Genomic DNA, 19,637 nt, shown 5'->3' with positions numbered 1-19,637 from the left:
AATTATCTTATGTAATTGCTGTCATATATTGGTATGACATTGATCAAAGTGCTCCTAGGCAGCACCTATCTATACATAAAGAGAGTATTCAATAAACAAATTCTAGCCAGATGCAGTAGTGCTCACCTGTAATCTCAGCTACTCAGCAGTCTGAAGCAGGGGGATTGCAAGTTTAAGGTCAGCCTGGGCAATTTAGCAAGACCCCGTCTAAAAGTAAAAAATAAAAGGGTCTGGGATGTAGCTCAGTGGTAGAGCACTTGTCTAGCATGCATGAGCCCCTGAATTCAATCCCCAGTGACACACACACACACACACACACACACAAACATACACACACAAAAAAAACCCCACAGGTTCTCTATGGGTTAAACCATCAGTTAAGGTTTTGTTGGGATAGTCTGCTATGTTGCTATCTTTGTAGCTAGTATACCTAAGGCACATACCAAAATATGTGCCTTGGATCCCAGTTTGACTTAGAAAGAACTACCTAAAACAGACCATGGAGAGAACAGTACTTAATGTTCTACTGGTTTGACTTTTTGAAGATGCCCCTGAAAGTCAGAAGCAACAACACCTCCCTGTGATCTGTGCACAAGACTCCAAGGCTTCTCTTTCTCCCCGCAGGAAACTAGCTCATTAGCTAATGTGCACATGAGTTCCAATAGCCAGAAGAGCTGAAGGAGACAGACTTGAGCTGAGACAAAAAGAGAGAGTCCATTCTGGCCGAACAGGCCTTTTTCTGAGTATTCAGCAATGCTAGAGAATGAATGTTTGTGTCGGTAGCCCACCCCCCAAATTCACATGTTGAAATCCCAACCCTGCAGAGTGATGGTGTTAAAAAGGAGGCCAGTGGGAGGTGATGGGGTCACAAGGTAGAGAACTCCTGAATGGGGTTGGTGCCCTTTTTAAAAAAAGGCCCTTGAGAGAGGCCTCGCCCTGTCTACTACATGAGGATGCAGTAAGAAGGTGCCACCATGACTGGAAGCAGGTCCTCACCAGACATCCAATCTTCCCCAAAACTGTGAGAAATAAAATTCTGTTGTTTTAAACTACCCAGTCTATGGTGTCTTGTTATAGTAACTTGAATGTACTAGGACCAGCAACTTTTGCCTCAATTAATTCCACGAAGATGTTCAGCTCTCCTGAATTCCTAAAAGCACAAAGAATTTTAACAAGACAAGGGTTGCTAGGGTTAGGGTCAGGGTCAGGGTCAGGGTTAGCATTAGGGTTAGACAACTATAAAAATTTTAACAAAACCATAAAAATCAAATCTCATGGATTTTGCTTCCACTCTCTTTACTTTCTAGTCATTCATTTAGCTTTTCCATAAGGAAACCTTCCTTCCTCTTGTTTTAGACTGGATTAGTCTGGCTTGTGCTGCCAGGAAAGGACCCATTCAGAACAGTTGCCATGTGTTAAATGCCCCTTTGGTGAGCGCTTGCTGGAGCATCTCATGGGCAACACCAAGGGAATAATAAAATGAACAAGCCTACATATCACCAGACTATAAAATTCATTAAAATATTGAAGGGTTTGAAGACTTAATGACCCAGCAAAGATGGAAAGTACGTTTCAATGCAGATCTCAGTCATTAAAAATGCATTTAGTACGCCACATTTGCCTACTCTGAAAATGAAGAAAAGTGCATTTAGGGCAAGACTGCCACAGCCCCCCAAGAGGATGGGTTAGGAAAAGGGAGCGACACTCCTCATTGGGTACCCAGTGAGGCAAAAGCTCCAAGGTGGTCAGATTGCCTGTGTGAGGGCTGGTGGCACTATCACGGTTCAAACCTGCAGCCAATCCACCACTTTGGAGACTTCTGAACTGTGGGAGAGGCAGAAAGTATTTTCTGAGAGAAATGCCCCTCACAGGGGAAGATTCCAGAAGGAGTCTGGCTTGCCAGAAACAGCAAGAGGTAAGGCAACTGGAGAAAAGTATATGGAAAGAAACTTAAAGAGGCTAAACGACTCCCCTTCTGAATATGTGCTGCTTCTTTCTTCACAGTTCTTCGCTACTTTATGCATGGTCAGGACTGCCATAACAAGGGGCTGCAGACTGGCTGGCTTAAACAGTGGAGATTTATTTCTTAGTTTTGGAGGCCTATAGTGTGAGACCAGGTGTCGCAGGGTTAGTTTCTTCTGAGGGCTGTGAAGAATGTGTCCCAGGCATCTCTCTTTGGCCTATAAATGGTCATCTTACCCCCGTGTTTTCACATGGTTTTCTCTCTGTACATGTCTGTGTCCTTATTTCCTCTCCTTATAAGGACACCAGACAGAATGGATTAGAGCCCACTCCGAGCTCTATGAAGAACCTGTCTCCAAATACAGTCACATTCTGAAGTATTGGGCGCTATGACTTCAGCATATGTATTTGGAGAGGTGGGACAGAGTTCAACCCTTAATGCGCACTGAATGAGCATAATACATCTGAAAGGAATGTTTGTGGGGGGTGGGGTTATTTCATTGTACAGAGAAAATTAAAATTTCAAAGTGTATGAAGTGCTAGGGCTTTTCTGAGTAGTTGAAAGTCCAACTCACAAAATCTCCTGATGACCAACCACCTGGACTGTAAGGTGGCAAAGGCAGGGCTGCCAACTATGAGTCAGTTACTGTGATCTTGAAGAAATGACATAACCCTCCCAAGCCTCACTTTTCTCATTTGTAAACCAAAGGAATTTAGTTGGTGAGTTTAATTTCCTAATTGGCACTCCAGCCTCCTGTGAGCTTCCCTGTATGATAGAGGAAGAAAGCTTAAAAACTATGTTTTCTAGATCCATTTGCAGCTAGAATTCTTGTTATGAATTAAATCCCCTAATAAGACACACTGGCATGAAACTTGGAGGACAAGCATGAAGCAGACGCCGTCTTCCTGTTGCTATGTCTGCTGCCAAGGCTGGTCAGTAGTGTGGGGAGGAGGCTGTGGAGGCTGGAGTTAGCATTCTGGTCTCACAAGCAGGATGAGGGTCTTGAAGAGCAGTTATAGTGAAGGGAGCATCATCAGTGGAGTTCCCAGGAATCCTCCCCACAAAATATATGTAGGCCAGCAAAAATACAAAAAAATACATGCAGGCATGTTCACTATACACTGCTCTCACAGCAAAAAACCACAACAATCTAACTGTCCATCAATGGTGAACTGGTTAAACACACTGTGGTATGTCCACACACACAGTGGACTGCCCGAGAGCTCTCTAAAAGAATAGAAGACTATTTTCTTGTGCTGCTATGAGGTGATCTCCAGACATTTAATTAGGGGCAAAAAGCAAAGTAGAGGCAAAGACACAAAGCACCTTGCTGTTTAAGAAGCGGGATATGTATGTATATTTAAAAGAAAATTATCTTTTTTTTTTTTTTTTTTTGGTATCAGGGATTCAACCCAGGGGTGCTTAACCACCGAGCCACATCCCTAGCCATTTTTATTTTTTGAGACAGGGCCTTGCTAAGTTGCTTAGGGCTTCACTAAGTTGGTGAGGCTGGCCTTGAACTTATGATCCTCCTGCTTCTGCCTTCTAATTCACTGGGATTATAGGCATGTGCCACTACCGTTGGTTTAAAAGAAATCTTGAAGAATAAACAAACCAAAAAGAGGTGCTCCTATGACATCTCTTTTTGGTAAAAGTAGAGTGACTAAGATGTCAGGTCCCAAACTCTGGCAGTGAAACTAGAAACAAAGGGACTGACTCTACTTCTCCAGCCCACTTTCTCCTGCCCAGTGCAGAAAGGAAAAAAGGAGAAGACAGATGGTTGGGGAAGATGGGGAAGGGGCATTAAGATTTACTGAGCACCTGCCATTTAAATCATGCAGCTAGGTACTTTAGATGCATTTTTTTCTCCTTTAATCTTTTATAGCTTTGCCTTGAGGTAGGTATTTTTATGATCTCTATTTTATAGATAAACAAAAACAAGAAGAAGGTAAGCAAACTTGATCAAATTCATAAAGCTAGTACAGCAGGGGACATTTATCTATGGGGGTTATGTTCCAAGTCCCCCATTGGATGCCTGAAAACTCAGGTTGTATCAAACCTTGTGGTTTAATGACTTGCCATCTTAAATAAGCATATTTTTTGCACACTTGCATTTTGAGGCATAGCAGCAAAATGCATGAATTTTTTTTACATTTTTTTCACAAATGGATGGTTCTTTCTTCCTGTAGATTTTAGCAAGTTTGGCATATCATCCTGTAATTTCATTATTAAATGGAGATCTTTTACCTTTTCACTTAAAGGAAGCATTCATGGCTTTGGGGTCCTTATTAAGCAAGACAAGTTTACTTGAACATAAGCACCTTGATACAAGGACAAGAGGGAAGAATATATAACATATATATCACTGGACAAAGGGAAGATTCATGACCTGAGTGGAACCACATAATATTTCATCATGTCACTCAGAGGCACACAATTTAAAACTTATGCATTGTTTATTTATGGAATTTCCCATTTATTATTTTCAAACTACAATTTGACTATAGGTAACTGAGACCATGGAGTGTGACATCAAAGATAAGGAAAGACTGTTGTTAAGTGCCAGACAGGGCTTTGCACCCTGGCCTAGCATCACAGGACCCCAGCTCTATATCATTGTCTTGCTGGGCTCCCAGATTGACCTCTTAGGCAGTGGGAGGTTCAAGTGCCTCCATAGGATCCTAGTTTTTGTGTCTTTACACCACTTTTAGATGAAGCCCTCAGGCCTGGGTCTAAGAGATGGGCCCCAAGCCAGGGACTCTTCTTGCCTGCCAGTTTATACAGCCAGCTGGAGAGAGAGGAGAAAAGAGAGAGAGTGCCTATAAGCCACTGGATTTTCATTTGATTCCAGGTCTTCTCTTTCTCAGAAATTCTCCTTTAACTAGTATGTGGTGCAGCCTTGGCATGGGAGTGACCCTAACGCACAGCAGAGTTTGAGAATCACCATTCTTGCTGTTTCTGAGTGTTGTTGGGTGGTACCAATGACATCACATTGTTGGAAATGAGGAATCTCTTGCCCCACCCAAGACCTACTGAATCAGCAACTTGGAGGTGGGGGTGAAGAGAAGGGAGCCAGCATTTCTTACGTGATTCTGCTGCATCCTACAGTTTGAGAATCTCTGCTCTAAACAAAAAACTAAAGAGATTATCATCTGTCATGGTTTGATTTGTCAACGGTCATATACTGTGATGTTGATTACAAAGGTAAATTTGATGGACCCAGGGGATGAGACTGTCCAAGTGTGTCCCCTAAGAATTAAATATTTAGGCCCATGAGAAAGTGTTTAATTATAATTTGGGATCAAATGGAATTCACTGCAGCACCTGAGAAGGGGAGCGGCCTTATAAAACTATGATGATACAACTCAGCGGCTGTGTGCCAGGAGCTGCTTCAGAAAGTCTTGCTGGCCAAGGGAGAACATGGTCCTTGAGGACAGGAAGGCAGAGTGAACAGCTGAGGGGACTCAGCAATCTCTTTAGTCAAGGTTTCTCACCTTGGATGGTGTATTGGTCTCTTTGGACTCTCTGCCATCCGGCCATCCATTCTCTCACGGCTTAGAAGATCAAAGTCTGAAATCAAGGTAGATGCAGGGCTGCTTCTTCTGAAGGGTCTGAGCTCCCCACCTCTCTCCCAGCTTCCCTGGGCTTATAGGGATATCACTCCAATCTCTGCCTCCATCTTCACATGGCCTTCTTCATGGAGTCAGTAGAGTAGAGCAAAAGGACCAGAGGGAGGAAAGAGGGGAGAGAAAGGGGAAGTCCTGGGGAATGATACTGGCCAAATTCTATTCTTATATTGTGTGCATGTGTGAATATGTAATAAGAGATCCCACCATTTTGTACAACTATAATGCACCAATGGAAAAAAAATAAGGAAAAAAAAGTTCCTTGTCTTTTCTTTTAGAAGGACAGTAATCATTGGGTTTAGTGTCCAGCCTAAATTCAGGATGGTGTTATTTTGAGATTGTAATAACATCTGCCAAGATCCTATTTCCAAATAAGATCACATTCACAGGTCCTAACTGGGGGTTAAAACTTGGATGTTACCTTTTTTACTTCAGATGGGGAATAAATTTCATTTTCTTCAACTGCCTGTCTTAATGTTAATTCTGAGCAACGGAATTACTGAAAGTAACTTTGATTCTTTCAGGGCAAACGTGGATGGGCTTGGAGTATAGTATAATGACTGTCTTCACAGAAATCCGTGTTATATAAAGTGCTTTTTGTGATCATTTAAGTCCAGCCAAAGTGTTGGGAGGTTTCTGTGCTGTTGCATAAAGGGGGGGACTGAGGCTCAGGAACTCAAGCTCACAGAAGCAAGGGGGTAAAACTTGGACTGAACTCAGCCCTCCCACTCTAATTTCTTACCCCTTCTTTTGGGTCAGCTGCTGTTAGGAGTCATGATAGTAGGTCCTCAGAGTGTCTGTGTTCTTGTCAACTTAAAAAGACTGGCATTTCTACGGTTACTGCAGGTGGGTGCCTGACTCTCTGTGGGTTCTGTGTGGTCTGTTTAGTGATGTGATGCATGCTTCATTTCTAGGTCTTCATCGCTGAGCCCAAAGGCCCCAGCTTTGCTTGTTCATTTCTGACGTGACTGCGGCTGCCTTCATTCTGGGTCTTTCTTGCCTGAGCTTTCTGGGTTTGAGATCTTCCTGGTAGCTACCTCTTCTCTATACACAAGGAAGATGAGTGTGAATTTCAAGCATCTTTGGAGGGAAAACTAGCGCTTGAAGGCAACTGCAAATGTGTTTGTGCAGCACCCATGAAAACACCTGTCACTTAGGGACAAGTGAATTTGACATCATACAACCCCCAACAAAGAGCAATAGCCCAGGTCTCCTGTTTACTCTCTTCATGACACTATGTGCCCTAGGAATTCAGACACAACCAGCTGAAAACTCCTGCCTCTCTGTCCTCTATTGCTCTCTCTCAGAAACTCTGGCCCTTGGTTTTACAGCCATCAGCATGACTAACCCACCATCATCTCAGACTCCAAATTTCAAAGACAATCCTATTTTCCTCTTCTGAATTGTTCCCCTTTCTAACATTTTTCCATCTGCTTAATGGTTCCATCCCCAAAACAAACATCCTTGTTCCCTCTTCTCTCCTCTGTTCTTTATGTTCAATTTCTTACCAAGAGACAGGAGGCAGGAACAGAGATGGAGAGACCAGGAAGGGAATACACATTTTTTAGTGCTCATCCTAAAGAGTCAGACATGTGCTGCATGTTAACTCATTGATCTCAGTAATCCTGCGAGGTAGGCTCAGTGTCACTCTTCTAACTATAGGTGCAAGATGGAGGCTCACAACAATTCAGGGCCTTCAGGTCACGCAGATATGAGGTGGGAATCCAGCCTGTGCTCTGTGCACTACACTAGACCATTTAACCTTTCATGGCTAAATGTTCTTTCATGGCTTCCAACTTTGCTACTTCTTTTTTTCTACCACCACCCCAGGTCAGGCCTTCACCACCTTCTCCCTCAATGGCTACAATTGCTTGCCAGCTATTCCCTGTCTACTCTTTTCTGCTCTAATTTGCCCATGTCTGACTGCTTTCTATTTACTTTATGTCCCCCGTTGATCTGGTCCAGTGCCAGGCTTGGGCAGGGATTCAGGATATTTAGTCAATAGAGTGATCTGGGCCAGACTCAATAGGAAATTTATTTTTCAAGCATCTAAATATGATTTTTGATTAGACTAGGTCTTACCTGCTGGTCTGTGCCTTGAAAGGATGAGAAGTAGCAAAATCATAATAGATATAGACTAGGCTAATAACATAGCTGGCTTTGTTATTAACCTTGCTAATGGAGAATGAGGACAGGACTTAACATGGGGAGATCATAGCTAATCTACAAAGCTTATCATAGATGATAACATTAATCTTCTCCCCTGATAAGTCTGCAGCCAACTGTTTTTCTCTACCTCTGTACAGCTTCAGATGGAGATAGATAAATAAGTCCCAGGCACTAATTACCTTACACACTAAATCCTTTAGCCTAGATGGGAGTTTGTAAAAGCCACAAGTAAAGGAATTACTGCATTCTCAGGAGGCTTGGATGAAGAAAAGTAAATATCTTTAGCTTAGCCTGATGGTGGAACGAAACCTCAAGATGTAGCTTTTAGGGGGAAGGTGGATTTTATAGAGTGGAGTTCTATATGCTTATCTTATCATATAGGGAAGTGTACAAGTTCATATCACAGATATTTCCTTTACCAACCTGCGTTTAGATCAAAAGAATATAGTGTTAGCAGGTTCCCAATAAAATATGGTAAATATCTTGAACAACTGACCATTTTCTAAGCAACAGATATGAAAATCACACCTGATTCTTCTCTTCTGACAAGACAGTATCACTGCCAGGGGTCCACCAGCTCCCACACTCCCTCCCACTATGCAGTTTAAAATATTTTGATCAATATGCCCATTTGTTCAATATATTTGTTACATAGCTGATTTCTCAATCACAATATACAGCAAAGCTGTATATGAAAATCTAGTCAGATAAGAAGGATAGCTAGACTCAGCATTTAAAGTTCCTTCTCATTGAGAACAAATTGGTGTAATGTCTTTGTAGAGTCATTTGCAAGTGATTAAAATTTAAAATACAAATATTCTTAGACCTAACAGTTCCACTTCTAGGTTTTTTTTAAATAAATAGCAACAACAATAATAAAGACAGAACAAATATACTTACATGTGTAGATAAATATTTATTTCAGCATTATTTTTAAGAGCATAAGGCTAGATCCAATTAAAGTATTCTTTAATGATAATAATTAAATTATGATATATCCAATTAAATTCATGATGAAATCATGAGAAAAAAGAGGTAATTACTTTTTTTAAGTTAGGTTCTTTTTGATACTTTATTTTTTAGTTATAGTTGGACACAACACTTTTATTTATTTTTATGTGGTGCTGAGGAGGCCTTGCACGTGCTTAGGTGAGCGCTCTACCACTGAGCCATAACCCCAGCCCTAAATGAGGTAATTCTTTATGTGATAATACTGAATATGGTATGTTCTACAAAACATAAAAGCCCAGAGGAGTGGGTTTAAGAGTGTAAGAATACGTATTGTGCAGTATTCTTTCTTGGGTGTAAAAGGGATACAGAAGCATTTATTTATTAAAATCAAAGTACAGATAAGTGCCCCTTCTCCACACATTTATTTACTATTGAGTTTATTATAGATCTCAGAAGACTCATTCTCATTATATAATTTAAGTTATTCTAAGAAGCAAGAGTGATATCACTTCTGAATTAAAATGAGAAAGAGAAAGGGATTAAAAAATAGATGTCATAATGTAAGAAAAACATAGAAATAGAGTTGCTACCATGGCATCCCTTTATGATTCTTCTCACTGAAATATACTGCTTTCATTAGGGTTGTACTGGTATGTTGTTGGAGGTAGGTGTCTTTTTAAAAAAAATCTATAATGTTGAATAATGCTGGCTCTTATGCCATTTCTGGTCTGAAGAGCAGAACTGGGTCCTCATTTTCTTTCAGCTACATAAAGTAAGGGATGATTATAAAATACAAGATCTCACTCATGTTTCCAGGGAATTTCTAATCCAACACTGATAGGCAGACTAGAATAGTGGGGACCATGATGTTTCAGCTCCAAGTACCTAATCTTGGGACAGTGATTGTTAGGATGGAAAGCATACATTTATGAGGAATGTCTCAATATTTCCTGGTATAATTGGTTTGATCCCTTGACTCTCCCAAGGTAGAAGAACACAGCAGGTTAAGAAGATAGCTCTGGGCTGGGGATATGGCTCAAGCGGTAGCGCGCTCGCCTGGCATGCGTGCGGCCCGGGTTCGATCCTCAGCACCACATACCAACAAAAATGTTGTGTCCGCCGAGAACTAAAAAATAATAAATATTAAAAAATTCTCTCTCTCTCTCTCTCTCTCTCTCTCTCTCTCTCTCCTCTTTCACTCTCTCTTTAAAAAAAAAAAAGAAGAAGAAGATAGCTCTGAAGCCAGAACCAGGATGAGATTCTCAGGCTGCTATTCACTAGCTATTTGACCTTGAATAAGCTACTCTCTGGCCTTGTTTTTCTCATCTATAAAATGGAGTTAACTCTAGCACCTGTTTCCTAAGGTTGTCATAAAGATTAAACAAATAAATATAAGTAAAATATATAACAAGTACTTAATCCATGCAGGACATTGCTACACACTTAAATCTATTTCAGAAAGAGAAACAGTCATATTTCTGCTGAGCAAGCATTAAAAGCTTCCAACCCCTCACTGTTCTTCCTCTAGCCAAGTCCCCCTGCCCCAGGCCATTAATTAAAATAACAGACAAGATCTTTGTCTCTTAAAGTTCTATAGAACATTTTTTCCTAAGCAATGCTGTCTACTGCAATGCAAATAAACTCCTTATTTTATCATGAAATCATTTCTGAATCCCACAGTCATTAATTTCAAACTCAGACTTGTCTTTGTAGTTAATTATTAGTTTTCTCAAGAGTTGAGAATGTAGAGCTTTTATTAATTTATGAAAAGTTTAAGTATCCACCATGATGATGGTGACAGAGATGACAGTGGTATCCAGGAAGATACAACTGACCATTGGTTCTGGTGTATTAGGAACTCCAATCTGCAGAATGAGACACTATCTCAGTGAAGCCTCTATTAAAAGTGTGGCAGTTTCCTACTGTGTAAGGAGGATGTGGGATTCCAGAAAAGAGGTTGCTGTGGGATCCTGAGCAAGCCTTCACTTGTCTGGACCTGTTTCATTAGCTCTAAAACAAAGAGATTAAATTGAAGGCTCTTTTTTGTTCTTTTCTATCAAAAAAAAATCTTAATGGATGTGAACTCTGACTCAAGAAGCTAGGGTTTTTGAAACTGAGACAGTTTCCTCAACCCAGTCTTACTACCACCCACTGAAGCACACAAAGGGGGTGAAATAACAGCTCCCATTTACTGAGTGCTAAGTGCTGAATGTTTTATATACATCATTGCACTTAATCCTCAAAATAAATCTGTGAAGTAGCTATTAACTTTTCAGATGCCCAGAGAGTTCAAGTTGGAGGACAAAATAGAACCTGGCTTCTTTTTTTGTTTTGTTTTGGTACCAGGGATTGAACTCAGGGGCACTTGGCCACTGAGCCACATCTCCAACACCATTTTGTATTTTATTTGGAGACAGGGTCTCACTGAGTTGCTGAGTGCCTCGCAATTGCTGAGGCTGGCTTTGAACTCCCAATTCTCCTGCCTTAGCTTCCCTAGCCTCTGGGATTACACCCTGAAAGCCTGGCTTCTTCTTTGTAAAAGGGGAAAATGGACTAAATTACTAAAGCCATTCTATAAGTGAAGATCCATTGTATTCAGTCAGCCAGTCCGAGGTTGGGGTCCAGAACTGTGGGATTCCTGGAGAAGGTGTGAAAACAGGATCATTCCTGGTTTCTTTTTTTACTTTGTTTTGTATCAGCCATACTGATTTTATGAAACAGAATCCAAGAAGTTCTAGAGTCCTTGAGATCCTCCAGGGCAAACACTTGATTCCAGACCTCCTTCTCAAGAATCCAGATTCCTCCACAGTTCCTCTAGGGAGAGGACTGAATGGAGTTCCCCTCCTGTGGGTTTTCAGTTTGCATCAGTGCCGTGATGTGACTTCACTTTTTGGGTCTGGTTTCAAAGCATGCTTATGATTCTACCACAGGTACATATTTTCTGAGTCCATCTTCCTTCCCTGCCATAAGCATTTCAGTCTACAGAGCCAATCCATCTCTCTTTGTTTCTCTCTCACACACACTCACTCATATTCTGTCATTCTTCAAAGACATTTCACAGTTCAGAATAAACACGTCAAAACGAAGGCATGAGACAAGAAAGTACATACAAAAGAAGTAAAAGCCTGATTTTTGAGTCTTCAGCCAAGAACTGAGAGGCGTCTATGAAACCATGCTACTCTAAGGACTGAGGGCTGCAATAAATAGAACTCATCAGAGACTCAGACATTCTCAGAATGAGAAACACAAACATTTATTAGGAGCAGCTGCATGTGTCTGAGCTCCTGGAGGGATATAGGAGAGCACTGGCTTCATTCACTGTTATGGAAAAGGCTATGCGGTCAGTGCCAAAAGGAGCTAGCCAGGCAGTAGCATCCACCCCTCCCACCTCCCCTGGCTCTGGGCTACAGGCCCTCTTACCCCATCAGGCAACTGGTGACCTCGTGCCCCTGTCAGGCAGGAGAGTGTGGGGACTTCACGGGCATCTGGGGCAGGTGGGTCTGCTGGCCCGTCTTCAGGTGGGCAGGGGCAGGATCTGACCTGGACAACAAGGAGTGGGCTCCCCTGCCCCTGAGGCAGAAGGACAATAAGGCCTCCCAACAGGAAGCATGAACCTTGGCCTGTGGGCCAGTAAGGAGGTACTATTTCTTGTCACCTGGAAATGGAAGTCATCTTACTTCTGGTCAGACTTTCACTTCTGGTGGGTTCTCTGGATAGTACTTGGCAAATAGGAATATGAAACATCCACTTAAATTTGAACTTTGGATAAGCAAATGGTACTGTTTCAGTATACATTTGACCTAAATACTGGAGAGCACACTTGTATTAAAACATTTGGATTTATCCTAAATTTAAATATATTTGGGCATCTTTTATTTCATCAGCAGTTCTGTCCCCCCTGTAGCCTTCCCTCTGGCTAAGCCTGGTCCCAGGTGAAAGTTTATTCAAGCTACTCACTCTTAAGCAGAAATTTGCTTAGTTCTGATTCTCCTGTGGTTTTTGGTGAAAAGGCAAAGACCTTAGGCTATATCTGCTGAATAATGCCTCTGGGGTGGGGCCCCAGTACGCATTTTCTCAAGTTGTCATATAAGTGATTTAAATACATATTTCTATTAATTATCTATGCTTCTGGACAAATTACCCTAAAAATTGAAGCTAAAAACCACCATGGGTGAGAAATTTACTGATTTAGCTTTATGATTCTGACTCATGCACTTCCATGATGCTGCAATCAAGGTGTTAGTTTAGGCCGCAGTCATCTCAAGACTTCACTGGAGCTAGAGAATTTGCTTCCAAGCTCACTCCTATGGACCCTGACAGGCCCCAGGTACTTGCTAGTTATGGCTGGAAACATCTGTTTCTTGCCACAGGAGCCTCTCTATAGGGATGGCATCTGGCTTTCCCAGAGTTAGGAATGAGGGGGAATAGGGTGGGGAAGTAGGACCAAGTTCATAAAAGTGAACCATCAACACAAATCCACCCAAGAAAGGAGGGAAGAGAATTATAAAAGTAAGAATAATACAGAGAGACAAAACTCATAAAAGGCCATTGTAGAGACTGCCTACCTCTTCACTTTCTTTTGAGAATTATTATTACAGATCAGTCCTCAACACATCGCAACCAAGACCACATTTTGAAAATTAGACTTAAAAGTCTTTCTTCACTTATTTTTTCCTGCTTTCATCCCTCCTCCTGATCTACCCTTTTGGTGATCTGAAGCAATAAAAATGGAAACTAAAAAGAAATAAAGAAGAAAAACAACTCAAAATGACAATCTTAGTAGAATAGCTAAATGTTAAAAATGTTCACATATATTGTTTGAATATAAGAAAATTATATGCAAATCCCATGCATATATAGCTCTGTTCTCCTAAAAATATCTAATTATTCAACGTGGTCTTTGGAGAATCTTCCATGAAATATTAGAAATATATAAGTAGGGTGACCAATTAGGTGTTTGGTCATCTTCATAAGAAGGAGTCAAGAAGAGATCATGTCAGGGTAAAACATCTGCTTAGTGTGCATGAGACCCTAGCTTCAATCAACACTGCTGCTGCTGCAAAAAATTAATAAATAAAAGAAAAGAAAAGAATAAAAGAGATAACATTAGCTATTATGCTCCTACCTGGAAACTGAGTGGATCCACTTTGTGATGCAGTGAAGAGGGCATGAGCTTTGAGCTGGAATCTAACCAATATGTGACTTTAGCTATCATCTCATTTAGAAAATAGGGACCATAAATCTGCTGTAGTGAAACTTAAATGTAATGATGCATATGGAAATGCCTTATAAACCAAGAAGTGTCACTCCTGGAATGAAAGGTGGAACCAAAAACATCACTGGCTTTGTACTTTCACAACCAAGTCTGACATTTGCTCTTTCAATGTTTTAAGTAGGCAGATTCCGATGACTTCCTGGAAAAGTGAACATAGCCCACAGAAGCCATATGACACATATCTAATTTCCTTCCTTCTTTCCTTGTGTCCCCCCTCATCTTCTTTCCTTCACTTATTTTTTTGTTGTGGTGGTGTGGGGGATTGAACCTAGGCCTCTTTTTTGTGATAGGCAGTTTGTTTACATTAGCAATACCACAAACACTTGAATAATATATTATGCTACAATGTGACAACAGTTGCAACAATTTTCAGCTTTATTCTAATCTGTTTGTGTGTGTGTGTGTGTGTGCACGCGCATGCACCCATGCACACACATGTAGGCTCATATTGGGGAAGTAACTTGTTATTGCTAAGCAAGCACCTTACCACTGAGATACATCCTAGCCCCTTAATGTTCATTTTAATTTGCAACCCCAAACGGGATCTACGTTGTTCCCTAGAAAATGCTCAGCTCCCCGAAAAGGACAATCATCTTTATTGTATCCTCGGTGACAAGTTTTACAGGAAATCTGTGCAAAGTTCTGATGAGAAAGACATGATTCATTTTTCACAGTTCTGATGGTATGACTCTCTCCTCTATCAGAAAGAACTGAACCTCCCTAGCAGTGCTCCTTCCCTAACTCTCTTCCACTCCCATTCTTCAATGTTTAGGAGGCATTCTGTTGGGTAAAAAAGGCAGTGATCTATAAATTGTTAAAAGTGTTCATCCCCTCTTTCTTTTTTCTTCCAGCTTTACCAATTCTGGTCAAGCCTGCCCAGTTATATAAACCCAAAGTCATATTCAAAACAGACAATATTGTTTTGAACTGACTGCTTTTCTTTGAGGTAGGTCAATTATCAAGAAGGGCTGTAATCTGCTTTGGTCCTTCTGCCTCCTCCATTCACCCCTCTGCCCTGGCTGTGAGTCTGAGGCACCCTTCAAAGACACACGACTGATTGTGATGCAAAGGAATGATGAGCTGGCTCTGTCTCTTCTGTTCCCTGCACAGATAAGTGATTCTGGACCTCTTTGTGTCTCAATAGGGAGAATGTTATCTGGCTATCCTATGGCATAGGGGTGGTGGTTTTAAAGATCAAATCAGATAGGATTAATATAAATAAAAGACCTTTTAAAATCTTAGCATGCTATATAAATATGAGGTGGTTAGTTTATTAGAATCCTACCTTTGATGTGCTTCAGATATCTGGCCAGCTGAGCACTTAAAGTATTTTTTATTTGCATTGGTTACTAGATGAGAATTTCTACTCATTGATCTTAGAAAACTTATCCAATAATTATAATAATATCAATACTTACACATGCTGTTGCCTCACACTCTCTGTTTTGTAGTTTCAACACCTAAGAGGTTGATTTTTGCCCTAGTTCTTAATTGGTGGTGATGTGTCACAGACTAGATTCTAAGGTGTGCCTTTCCCGAACATTAAAGGTGGTAATATTTCCTCTTATAGAGAACTTACTTTTTGATTTTATATCATTTCTAGATATATCATTGCTAGGTTTGATGTGTTTCTAAAATCTGTTTTTGAAATCAGCAGTTTCACCTCAATAACATTGATTTTTTAAAAAAATTAGTAGTACTTAACCTAACCTTAGACAAGTACAATTAAAGAGAAGATTATAAACACATTTTTCCTGATTTGCTAAGTTGAATGCAACTTGCAATTAATATATAACTAAAACATTAAAACCATGTCAAAAGAAACGACAAAAGACAAAAATGTTCACCTACAACCTTAGTAGTCTGATATCAACAAGTGAATAGACTGAAAATGAAACAAATTGTTTGGATACCAGCATTTTCCTTCTGAAGAAGAAAGGATGAAAGAGCTGTGTTCAAAGATTCAGCTTCATCCCACAGCTCTTTTCATCTTTCCAGGGCACTTAGGGATTAGTGGGTAGGGTCAGCACCTTGCATAAGATCTTGCAACAAATTCTTGATGAAGCTGAGCAAAAAACATGGTGGTGTTGAACCCAAGTGCCTACATATATGTCAAACATTATTTTGGATGTTTCTGGGAGGATGTAAACTCATATAGACATACAACTTTTAGGCTCAGACAGGATCCTTAATTATTTTAAGTACACTGGCTGGTGAAGTGGCTGTAAGGAGAAGTTTGCGGTTCTGCCCTACCAGGAGCCAAAAGGCTGGGCTGAGTTCCCTTCCTACCAAGTACAGGCTGGGAGATGTGGAATGAGCCACTGAACTTTTCTCATCTGAAAAACTGAAAGCACTTTAAAAATACTACTGTGTAATGTTTGGTATTATTTTACTTACTGTATTTCCTAAGTTAACAGTAATAGCTAAAGTGGGTGTGGTGGCATCTCCCTGTAATTCCAGGGACTTGGGAGCCTGAGGCAGGAGGATCACAAGTTCAAGGCCAGCCTCAGCAATTTAGGAAGGTCTTGTCTCAAAATTAAAAAATAATAAAAAATGGCTGAGGATATAGTTCAGTAATAGATTGCCCCTGGGTTCAATACTAAGTACCACACACATACGAAATAAGAGCTAACATCTATTCAACTACCCCCATTAGGTGAGTAGTATGTCCTTATTATACAAATGAAGGAACTGGAGCATAGAAAAGTTAACCATTGGCTTAGGTCATGTGGCTAGGATGTAGCAGAGCCAGGCTCTACACCTGAGTCTATCAGAACAAAGAAATGATTAGCTCTGTGACCATGGGGAGTTATGTAACTGCTTTAAATGCTGATATTCTTGTATGTACCATGGGATACCCATCTACCTCCTAGGCCTATCGTGAGAATTCAGGAATGACATTTGGGGCAGAATCTAGCACAGTGACTGGTGTGTGCTCTGAATGTGATAAGAATTTCTATTACAGGCACCTGTATGGATTGCCTCCTCCCAAAATCTATATGTTGAAATAATACCCTCCAATGTGATGGCATTATGAGGTGAGCCTTGGGGAGGTGATTAGGTCATGAGGGTAGAGCCCTCATGAATGGGATTAGTGCCCTTGTCAAAATGCACAAGAGCTTTCTTTCTTTGCTCTTTGCCATATGAGGACACAACAAGAAGAGAATCATCTGCATATTGGAAGAGGGCCCTCACCAGCCACCAGATCTGCTGGCACCTTGACCTTGGATGTCCCAGCCTCCAAACTGTGAGATACAAATGTCTAGTGCATAAATTACCTAGTCTGGGTATATTTGTTACAGTAGTTCAGGCTAAGACAATAGCTCATGTCCCAAATCACCAGACCCTTTGCACAATCCAATCAATTATATGCTAACAGGGGAAGCCACCTTATTTGCTGGAAATCAATGGCTAATCTGCCATATTTATCAAAATCTTAAGAAATTTTATACTTAGCCAGACTGGTGGCATACTTTCAGTGACTTGGGATGCTGAGGCAAGAGGATTGCAAGTTCGAGGCAAGCCTCGGTAATTTAGTGAGCCCCTCAGCAATTTAGAGGGACTCTGTCTAAAAATAATAAAGAACTAAGGATACAACTCTTTGGTTCAATCCCTAGAACCAGACAAAAAACAAAGAATATATAATGAAAAATCTAAGCTATTCTATAACTTGATTTTTGATAAATCAAAGATTCCTCAATATGCTGATAAAATGTACCTAAGAAACCTAGCTATAAAACTATGATATATTTGCTAGGGCTGCTATAACAAAGTATCACAGACCAAAAGCTTAATTAAAGAAATTTACTTCCACACTGTCCTAGAGACTATAGGTCCAAGATTAAGGTGTGGGCAGAGTGGACTCTCTCCTATGCTTGTAAGTGGCATCTTAACCTGTGTCTTCACATGATCTTCCCCTGCAGATATTGGTGTCCTATCCCTTCGTGTAAGGATACCAGTAGTATTGGACTAGGGCCCACCCTAATGACCTAGTTTAACCTTAATTACCCTGTTAAAGGCCCTACATCCTAATACAGTCACATTCTGAGGTAGGGGATAGATATAAGCCTAGAATAAATATATATGTATACTTTATAAATACATACTTGTCAACTACATTCATAATAAAAACATATTCCTGAATATTGAACATCTTTAGAATCACTGACTATACATGAAAAATGTATTTATATACTGAATATGACTGAGAAAAATATGTGCATGAGGATGTCCACACAGAGTGTACTCTTTGAAACAAGCCTTTGAAAACTGCTTGTTTTGGTAAACTTGGCAAATCAGTGAATTGATACTTTGCTGAATTATCTCTCTGAGCATTCACAATAAAACAAATTGATCCAGAAGCTATTGAAAAACCTATGTGAACCAAAATCTAACAGCTGCTCTCCCACTCCAAGAATATCACAGTCTGAAAGAGAAAGGCACCCCAAAAACCTGCTCAGACACCAACAGCAATAGCCACTAGCTTGAGGTCAGCCAGCAATGACATTCTGAAGGGAGCCAGAACCTGGGGAAGGCCAGTAATGTAGTACTCCTCTGGGGGCAGGGGGCTCTCAGAATCCTCGTATCTGGAAGGGCTCAGTCTTGAAGGTTACAGAAGATAAGGGCAGTGAGTATAAAAAATCACCGAGATTGCTACAGTGCACCATGTAAAATAACAGAATTGTTGTGAGACACATGAGACTTCTGAGTGTGTGTATGACTACAGTTGGAACATGGTCTTGGCTCTCCCTGGCTATCAACTCCAGGTTCTTCAGCTGTCAACTGAGGGGTGATGCTCTAAAGACATGAATATGTATAACAATTTCAGGGTGATTTTCCACATTCACCGCCCCTTGTCTTTCATAACCTTCAAGATTGAGCCCTTCCAGGCAGCCACAGAACTTCCTGTCTCTCAGCAACCTTAGCATCTGAGAAGGAACACCTGTGCATTTCTGCAGCTAAGCCCTCTCCTGAGATTCAGGCCTGGAGAGGAGCCTGTCCCATAGGCCACGTGCTGGGGAGCCTTGGCACCCTGGAAGTCCAGGGTCCAATGCCTGTTTAAGGCTCCACAGTAAGGCTTCCCATGAGCTGGGATAGTTAATTAGGGCCCAGAGCTCCCACAAACCAAAGCAGCATTTACAGCCTGCCTGCAAAGACCTGCAACACTAACTTCTTTGGGGAACAGTAAAATAAGATATGGTATTGAGCTGAGGAATCAAAGGAAATGTATTTGGAAAACCAGGTCATTTCTTTTATTTTCTTCTCTCTCTCTCTCTCTCTCTCTCTCTTTTTTTTTTTTTTTTTGGCACTGGGGATTGAACTCAGGAGCAATTAACCACAGAACCACATTCCCAGTACTTTTTTGAATTTTATTTTGAGATAGGGTCTCACTGAGTTGCTTGGGGCTTCACTAAATTGCTGTGGCTGGCTTTGAAATTGTGATCCTTCTGTTTTAGCCTCCTAATCTGCTGGGATTACAAGTGTGTTGTCATCATGCCTGGCCCAGGTCATTTCTTGATGCTCTAAAGTATTTATGAAATACCTGTCATGTCCCAAGCTCTGTCCTGAAAGAATCCTTTCAGGAATCGGCATCTTTACCTGCCAGCGAGCAACCTGCCCAGTGTCTCAAAGCACAGTCCTGTCCCACTGAGTG

The 19,637-nt window shown here is 40.9% G+C and overlaps 1 long non-coding RNA gene across 1 annotated transcript in view; it reads right to left on the bottom strand.

Moving 5' to 3' along the window:
- LOC144377829 (uncharacterized) overlaps positions 1-19,256 on the bottom strand; it is a 39,045-nt gene extending 19,789 nt beyond the window's left edge. The window contains exon 1 of the long non-coding RNA XR_013439009.1: positions 127-19,256. This is a non-coding gene — a long non-coding RNA (uncharacterized LOC144377829). The remainder of the gene's footprint in view (positions 1-126) is intronic.
- Positions 19,257-19,637: the final 381 nt, after the last annotated feature.

This window comes from Ictidomys tridecemlineatus, chromosome 5, assembly GCF_052094955.1.
Source record: "Ictidomys tridecemlineatus isolate mIctTri1 chromosome 5, mIctTri1.hap1, whole genome shotgun sequence".
In the NCBI taxonomy this organism is placed as follows: Eukaryota; Metazoa; Chordata; class Mammalia; order Rodentia; family Sciuridae; genus Ictidomys; species Ictidomys tridecemlineatus.
Note: the sequence above shows the minus strand (reverse complement) of the source record. Positions and strands in the feature narration are given on the sequence as shown.